At 31.5% G+C, this 9,224-nt stretch overlaps 1 protein-coding gene across 2 annotated transcripts in view; it reads left to right on the top strand.

Annotated features, from left to right (window-relative positions):
• The window catches only part of LOC123698275 (stress-activated protein kinase JNK), a 94,516-nt gene continuing 85,292 nt past the window's right edge, over positions 1-9,224 (top strand). Inside the window, exon 1 of one of the 2 annotated variants that reach the window (XM_045644865.1) lies at positions 1-161. The gene's annotated coding sequence lies outside the window, so the exon portion shown is untranslated. Of the gene's footprint in view, positions 162-6,899; positions 7,031-9,224 lie in introns of those variants that run through there. The other variant, XM_045644866.1, reaches the window with a different exon arrangement.

Below are 9,224 nucleotides of genomic sequence, written 5' to 3'. Positions count from 1 at the left end.
TCTGCGTTTGACAATTTAATGTCATTTAATTTTACTGTGGTGGTCTGAAAATATCGGAAAAAGTCATATTATAACAAACAAAATACTTTTATTTCCTGTGCTATTTAATAACTTGTTTTAATTGAACGAGTGTGCGATTCATCTCTGTTTCATCTTCTTTGGTATGTATTGTTTATTTTCTTTTATATTGTATATTTTTAGTAAAAGCAATATGCCGATTGCCGAATAGGAGTTTCTCTTGAATGTACTAGTAAAAAAATAGGTGACTGACGCATTGAAAAATATGAACAGTCGGTTTAATAAAACGTATGAATATTTGTAGTTAATTGTCTTTAAACAGCATGCTTTTAATATGGGAAATGTTTGCTACATACTTCTCTACTTGACATTTTGAAATTTACATTCATAATTTTGTGAAATAAAATCCATATAGGAATTAGGAATAATTAAAATATGAACTTAACTGTCTTTGTTAATTACCTATTAGGTACCTAATTAACATTTCTTTGGAAATTGGTGTCCAAATTTTAACATTTCTATGTAATAAATAGTTTAAAACCTAATTAAAGGTTAATTGGTGTTACTGTCTTCTATACTCAATGTCATAAGTATTTTCTCAATCAGCTTTCCACTATTTATATCCTTATAAATTGTGTAATTTTGTTTTTATCTTTCTGCATAATTAAGTCACCACATGATAAAACATCCTAGATTTAATGTGTTACTAACTCAAACATTTATTTATTTGACTAGACTTCATTCAGAAAATGCTCCAAATAGTTACTGAAAATAAGAAACTCTTGTTAATCTGTCATAATGATGGATAACATGTATATACCTTAATAATTATCGGCCAATATATGTTCTCACTGCTGGGACATGGGCCTCCTCTGGGATCAGGCTATTTTTACCATGCTGGCCATTGTGGGTTGGCGGATGTCAAATGTCGTGAAACTTTTGATTCTTCATTATGTCAGTTTCCTCAAAATGTTTCAAGTTTTCAGCAGTAGTAATGTTATTATATGCACAGATAAATTGTTAAATCAATTTACTACACAGAAATTGATTTTTGTATTGTACTAGACTAAGACTAGACTACTAAAAAAATAAATACAAAAAAAAAATACGGCTGGCATCACTGGATCGCCTGCCCTACAAGTCTCAATCCATTCATAACCAAGTGCTGAATGTTCTTGAGCAGATTGCATTTATACATACCAAAAAAAAAAAAAAATATTGTACTAGATTTGTGTACGTGGTACATATTTACGATTTCTCTACATAAGAACCATCCTCATACTTCAAGGAATATAATAAAAAAAGAATTATCAATATCGGTCCACCCGTTCACATAGTGATGCAGTGACAATGCGAAACGGGTTTCATTTTTATATACATATTATATAGATATAGATAGGCCTACACATTTTTTCAAACCTTATTAGGTTAATAAGTTAAGATGTATGTATGGCTTCAGATATATATATATATATATATATATGTATCTCTATCGCTTCTTAAGTTTATAAATTATGTGTACTTATAAACAAAATTATTTTTTGTTTAAAAACATTTTTTGTTACATTTTTCTTAATAATCCGTTTCATTCATGCAATTACTAGTTATGTATATGTATATTCTAGTATTTATCAACAGTCAGTTTTATGAACAAATCTGTTTTTATTATAAATCCCAAAACAATTGAAGAGATTTAACAGCATTTGCAAATGAACAGTATTAAATAAGAATTTGTTTAACAGGCAACAAGAACGAATACTGCAGTATGTCTCCACCTCTAGATCTAATGTTGATGGAAGACCTCCTCAATACAACTAACTCGCTAAACAACATTTGTGTTGAATCATATTCAAAATCCGTTAATACAAGCATAGAGATAAATCAAGAATTGATACATTACATCAAATATTTAACTGATGAAAATAAGAAACAGAGCTACATAATAATGTTTCTGCTGTCTATTCTCTTTTATATTGTCATGTGCAAATTTATGTCGTTTGCAAGTAACATACATCGTTCTTATAAAATGCGTATGACTATGAAGGGAGATAATACCACAAAAACTATGATCATTTAACTGAGAAATCATATATTTTATACAAAACAGAAGTTAAGTTTGCGGTTTAGGGGTTTTTTATTACTAATAATAATAATTAAAAAAAAGTATGAAGTATGGCTTTATCAAGCACAGATGACAGAGGCATCTCCAAAACATAGATTATTATTATAATGTCCAACCTGTTTTATATCATTTCCTTTTGGTGACATTACATTTGATTTATTTTTGAATCCATTTTATAATAATAAATATGTCTCAATAAAATATTACTTTTACAATTGTGTTTGTCGTATTATAGCTTTTTGTATCTTGTTTTTATTTGCATTTTAAGTTGAAGTGTTTGGCTTATTCTTGCTTAATAAATGTATGGAACATTTTAAATCTTTTTTATTTCTTAGTTTATGTTTGAGTTTCTTTAGCTATCTACAAGAAGTATCAACGCTATTTTTATGCTTCTTTGTATATGTACCTAATAAAAAAAACTTGAAACAATTTGACTGTTTTTGTAATTCACAAGTATTTAGTGTTTTGTTTTAGACTGGGGCCTGGGGAGACTGGGGACTGTCTCCCTGTGACCATGCTTACTGCAAAGTGTGCGAATCTTGGGGATAATAGTATAATGAATACGCGTTTAAAATCCGTTAAAATCTTTCTTCTTTCTAAATGTATTAATAATCGCGTAAAATGAACTATGATAGAATACTAATAAAATACAGCTTACTCATACCTATATTATATTAAAAGGGTCGATCAACTTTTATTGGTCCGACGGTACACGCATCATGTCCCTGAACGATAATTAATAAACATGAAATCATAAAGAGTTAAATTGGTTTTAATTATATTCCTTTTAATATTTTCTAACATTATTGCGAACAATATTTTACTTGTTTTATTAATTTGTGCGTAGTTTCATGGTTGTCCAGAGACTAAATGCAATTTTCCAGTACTAACACATTTGTCCCCAAGCCACTATGCATTAACAAACTTCGCATCACAAACACATACTATCACGACCATAAATACCAAATACACTCCTTGTTTCAGTACATAATTATTGACATAAAAACAAACAAACAATTTTTTTTTTATTGGATATAATACGATTTTCAGGCATTTTACTTTTGTCCCTATAAATCATCTACATGGCACAGGTCTCACAGACAACCATAATTTAGTTATGAAACCAAAACATAGATGGCACGGTAGATTCCTAAACAACAAGCTTAACACTATAATTAACTGTCGGGCTCAAACGCCATTTTGATTTGTATAAAATCACGGCAACAGTCATCCGAGCGACGTTGGTGAGTGTGGGGTGGCTTTTTTGTCAGTCCGTCAGACAACTGTGATTAAAACGTAAGAACTTGATGCATTGTTATCAATTATACTACACGGGATGCGCTTTCATCTATATTTTAGTGTGAGCTGAGATTAATATATAAAATAACAATAGTATTTGCTTGGCGGCTCAAAATTTTAAAAATGTCCCGCGGACAACCAGTCACTTGGTCAACCAAAGTGGTTGTACCATGGACAATTTGGTTGTCCCTAGGACAATTATTATATAAAACTTATACTTTAACAGTTAAATAGTTCATGTTTTGTTTATTACTCGGCTGTTTCGGGAACACATTTTTATTACGCGTTTTTATGTCTAGTTTAATTGTAATTTTAACATTTCAAAAATCAAGACGCTACTACTACAACTAAGATGTCCCCATATGAAAATCACATTAAACTTCTTTCATTCAGTTTTATCGAGAATCAGTTCATTTTAATTAAGTAAAATCAATAATACGATACGTAACAACCTCGCCTTAATAGTTTTTTTGTAAAAAATATCACTATTTCCGCTTTACTGAAACTTTTTTATATATGAAACATTATTTGGTTGTTCAAAAGACATCATTCGTTTCAATTTTAATAAAAATATTTCGTATTTTGGGTGTAAATAGAACAAATATCAAAATATTATTTATTATTTAATATTAGAAGAATTTGTTTTAATTCTTAAGGGAATTTAACATTTAAAAAAGTACTATTGTGTAAGTTGTCCAAAGGACATTATTTCCCGTGAATAGATCGATTCGTGAAGTTAAATCCACAAATGTATTTAATCAACATCACTGCTGCTTATATAATCTTAATCTACGAAGAATTATCTTCTAAATGAAATAGTAAAATGCTGAAAATTAAGTAAAAAAAAAAATACGAGAAAATTATGATCGGGACCTTTAAAAATTGATTGACCCAAAAATACCTGATATTATGTCTGTTATCTATAAATACAAGAAACGAAGAAAATAATAACCAGACTTTTTCTGTAGCATAAATATTTTTTTTGAGATTATTTTTCTGAGAGTAATAATTGCTATGCAGATGGTAGGTATATGTAGATATGTCTCTCCTATATGTAGACCCTAAACCATCCCTAAACCAATACGTATAATACGAGGCAACATAATACGTAATACATAATATGTCGAGAAATCGGAATTAGGAATATTTGGTTCAGTTTATTTTTCCTCGTGTTTTCTTTACAAAAGATCCTTATGCCCTAACAAAAAAGCAATTACCAAAATTGGTTGAGCTTTTCTCGAGATTTGCGCTTAGCAACATATTTGGTGATTCATTTTTAACTTTTATCACATAGTAGAAGTAGGATTACACAGCAATAGGAAAATGTCGGCCGGCAAGCGGTTCCATGTGTATCTTTGGAAAATGCTAATTGCCTAATTCTGAGCATCTTTCAAAATGGCGAGCGTTTGTAAACGATGAAATCATAATAAAATTACCCGCGATATTATTATCTGTTCGCGGTGTTATCTGGTGGCGTATTCAAGATACATTTACAAATTCAAGATTAGCTTTGTAGCTAGCTACGACACTAACTAAAAATAAGTAGATTTAAACTTTTAACCCGTTAGGTATTATTTAGTAATCATTTTTGTTTTTCGATTTATTTATTTAATATTTATATTTATTAGAACTAGTTAGTGGAACAGATAACCTTTGAACTGAATGGTCAGAATTTCGCGAGTAAGCTTAGTAAGTTGCATAGTTTGCTTTCGCAGAAAATTTATACATGTATATAGCAAGTGTTTTTTAGTTAATAGATAACCGTAGCAAGGACTTACACAGAATATCAATATGTAACCAACAACGTAAAACGAAATATCACAATTAATTAAGGCCAGGTCAGCGCTAGTTTTATTTATTAAAGAGGGTTTTTATTTAATTTATCTTCGTGGAAGTGTGTCGAGAGGTTGCAAGGAGGGACGTAAATAGCTCGCCTCTTGTGGGGCTTCCGCTCTGAGCACGTCAACGTTGATCAAATGTTTACTATGATATTGATTGTATATGCTTAACTATGTAGTTGTTACTGTCGACTAAAGTGCAATCGTAAATCTAGCATATGCATAGGTACCTATAGTTATATTTGGCTTAAAAAATCAAAATATTTTCCATGTAATAAAAATGAATCGCACAAATGTGTTTATAAGCGCAAAACTCGATAAACTATTCGGCTAATTTTAATTTAACGTAAAAAAAGAGCAGGGCAGCAGAGTAGGGCAGAAAAACATCTGCCGAGGCAGCTAGTTAGTGCATAAAGCAAAATAAAGAGCCAAAATGGTTCGCATATCAGCAAGTGTTGTAGAAAAAGTAATAACGCTGATTTTGACTGACGAATGTAGCCTTTGAAATGACTTGTCAGAATGTAGATCAATAATGGCATAAAATTTGCATAAAATATATGGGTTAGTCGAAGTTTAGAGTAACACACACAGTCGAGCTTTTCAAATTCGAAACAAGCGTAAACGTTCTACGCCTGATACAAACTTAAAAAAAATGTTTATAAATATATACAAGCGAATTTAGTCAGATGTCTTTTCGAGGATAAAATAGATTTTCTCTATCTAGTAAAATGATGTCGATTATTCGATTGAAAAATTATAAGAAACTAGCTTTCCGCCTGCGGCTTCGCCCGCGTTTTCAAAGAAAAACCCGCATAGTTCCCGTTCCCGCGGGATTTCCGGGATAAAACCTAGTCTATGTTACTCGTGGATAATGTAGCTTTCGAATGGTGACAGAATTTTTAAAATCGGTCCAGTAGTTTATGAGCCTATTCATTACAATCAAACAAACAAACAAATTTTTCCTCTTTATAATATTAGTGTAGATGAAATTTCATTTTCATAGCTTGAGGTTTACGAATTATACTCGGAGGTAACATTTGCCGCGTCAGAAATTGTTCGATCATTCTTTGGCTAGCATCATCTTTTCGAGTGTCCTGTTTTTTCATGCATAAACTTAGTATTTCATCCATAACCTAAATACCACTATTATAGGTACATTCACAACATATTGTGTATACAGTAAAACATTTAAATAGCTGAGAACGTATTTTTTAATCAACGTACATTATGAGTGAAACAAAAATCCGCGTAGCAACTGCTACGATTTTTATTTGGAACAAAAGAATATAATTTCCGTATAAAGTGCTGGCTTTTATTATTTTATACAATATAATAATGCGGCTATTACGAAGCCACACCATTATCTATCGCATGTTTAACAGATAATGTTGGTTCCACTATATAGTATAAAAAAATCATAAAAGAGAAAATGTATAGGTATATACGTAAAATTATATATTCCACCTTCGATCGATGCTGTGTCTAACGTGCACATTCTTTGCCTACGCATCCCTCTAAGTTATCTAATATCTACGTCACAGCACATCTAAGTTTTTTACTCTTTGCCCGGGTATTCGGGTTAGGTCCGCGCAGGTTGGGGCGCAGCGCCGCGGCAGTCCGCCCGCGCCGCCCGGGCCCGTCACACGTGCGAACGAACACTAGCAGCTAATAATATACCTTTGTGCTAACTGTGACATAAACAGTGCTTTGTCTGTGCTCTCGTCGTGTTCTGTTCGATTTTGAAATTTGCGCGGTGAGTTTTATGTAATATATATAGTTCCCGCCGCGCGGGATAGATGGCGTTGGTACACCGCGTCACTATTGCAGTTGTAATGCTTTTATTTTTAAGATATTTATTACATAATGCTGTTTTTATTCCATTATTGTTTGTATATTGGATGTAGAACAGCAAGTAGTAGATATGACCTACTTAATTATTTTCGGTGTAACGGAAATAGCGTTCGGCCAACATGCCGGTGGAAGGAAGCCGGAAAGGCGTCGAGTCACGCTGAACCTTATAAGGTTCTATATCTATTATAAGCCGGAATAAAATAATTTTAATTAATAAGTTATGGCGAATAAATAATACTAGAATAAAAACATTAATTGCATTAAAAACAGTAATTTCAGATATTCAAAAGAACAGATAAAAATTCCCGGTAAAGCTATCCTTTACTACAAATACCGATTGTTATAATATCTTGACTGAAATAAGTCAAAAGCTCGTCGGGCTAACTGGCTCTGGCATGAATATTAAAGATGATAATTTCAACATGGAAACTAGACTTTCATATTTGATAACTTGAATAATGAAGGTAGTAAGCTAGCTAACCCGGTCCCTATAAGTTGGTTAAACGACAGTTTAGTTAGACTTCCATTAATTTTATATGATAGTCTGCTTCTTTTGATTTGCAAAAGTTAAAAATCTGCACTATGTTGAACATCTATCGAGTCGCAAGTAGTAATTATTATCATGCCTACTCACACAACCTATATAATACCTAGGAAAATACATTTTACATTTGGATTGTCAGAAAGATCGAATAACTATTATTCCGGAGTCTTTATTGAGATTTCTTACTTATTCTCCATAGTAGGTGCATAATCCCTTCTTCCTATGAATTTCTAGGTTTACTTAATATCAATCAGTAACCTTTATTTGATCTGAATTATAATATTAACACAAAGCTGATAATTAAACCTCTAATCGTATTAACAGATAATTATTGTGACCTGGTTACCAGACAATATGTAAAACCTTTCATAGTCATGCTTCTTTGTCGATATTAAAATTATTGGAATATTTTTGCCTACTGACATCCCAGTTTGGATCGGGATATTATCCAGTAGGTACATGTATTTTACCTTTAAATTGTTGAACGTAGCAAATCTTACCGAAATTCATCCAGTCATTTTTGAGCCATAACCAACTAATAGTCCTACAATCTAAGACATTTATTATACCGATAATTTTTACTTTCTACATCTACTGTGTTACAATTTATTGTGTTACTGTCCAGTCTTAACATGAAATGATAAATTGAAGATACATGTGAATTTAAGAAACAGTTCTGTTTTAATTCGTTTGCCACTGAAAGTTTGGCATTGTTAAATATTTGATTCAACGTTCAAGGCACAGAAGTTAGGCCAATGTTGCGTGTTCTGAAATGTATTCGAGCCGGCCACCAGCGTTGACGTAAGCCTATTCAATACATGTTACATAAATGGCCTAGGAAATTGACATTTGGAGTATGTGGTTAGAAATGTTGGCTGCTCAGTGAGATGAATTTGTCGTGTGTAAAAAGATTGAAAGGACTAGGGCAAAATATTGCAAAGTAAATATGGACATATAAAAGGAGAATATATGAAGAATTATATGATCAGTTAGAAAAACATGGATGGATACCAAAGGAAATCGAAGCTTAATTAGCTTTGATCTCTTCTCTCTTATTTTTAAAAATATATTATTATCTGTTTGTCTGGACGCTTCGTTACGTGAATATCGAATTGAATTTATTTGCAGGCATTTACAATCTAAATTAATAGTTTCTCTTATAAATTGTAAAGGTATAAAAAATATGTATTTTTAGGAGTATACTATAATTAATTATCCTCATTTCACTGATAAGGAACACACTTGGTGTTTATAACGATGGTTACTGGTTAGTGACCTTACGTAAAAGTTTATTCTTATTCGGGCTATTTATAGAATTGTTCGACTATTATGGACCGGTATGACCTTTGGACCCTTTAAATATAGGGTTTTCTGTGGGTTATAATATCAAGTCTGTTTAATAATAGTCAAAGTTTTAAACGGTACGTTACTTATAAATTTATAGTACACGTTTGTCATTTTATTCTATATCTATACTTCTATACTAATATTATAAAGAGGAAAGGTTTGTATGTATGTATGGTTTTCACGCATAAACTACTGAACCGATTAC

Source organism: Colias croceus, chromosome 15, assembly GCF_905220415.1.
Source record: "Colias croceus chromosome 15, ilColCroc2.1".
In the NCBI taxonomy this organism is placed as follows: Eukaryota; Metazoa; Arthropoda; class Insecta; order Lepidoptera; family Pieridae; genus Colias; species Colias croceus.
Note: the sequence above shows the minus strand (reverse complement) of the source record. Positions and strands in the feature narration are given on the sequence as shown.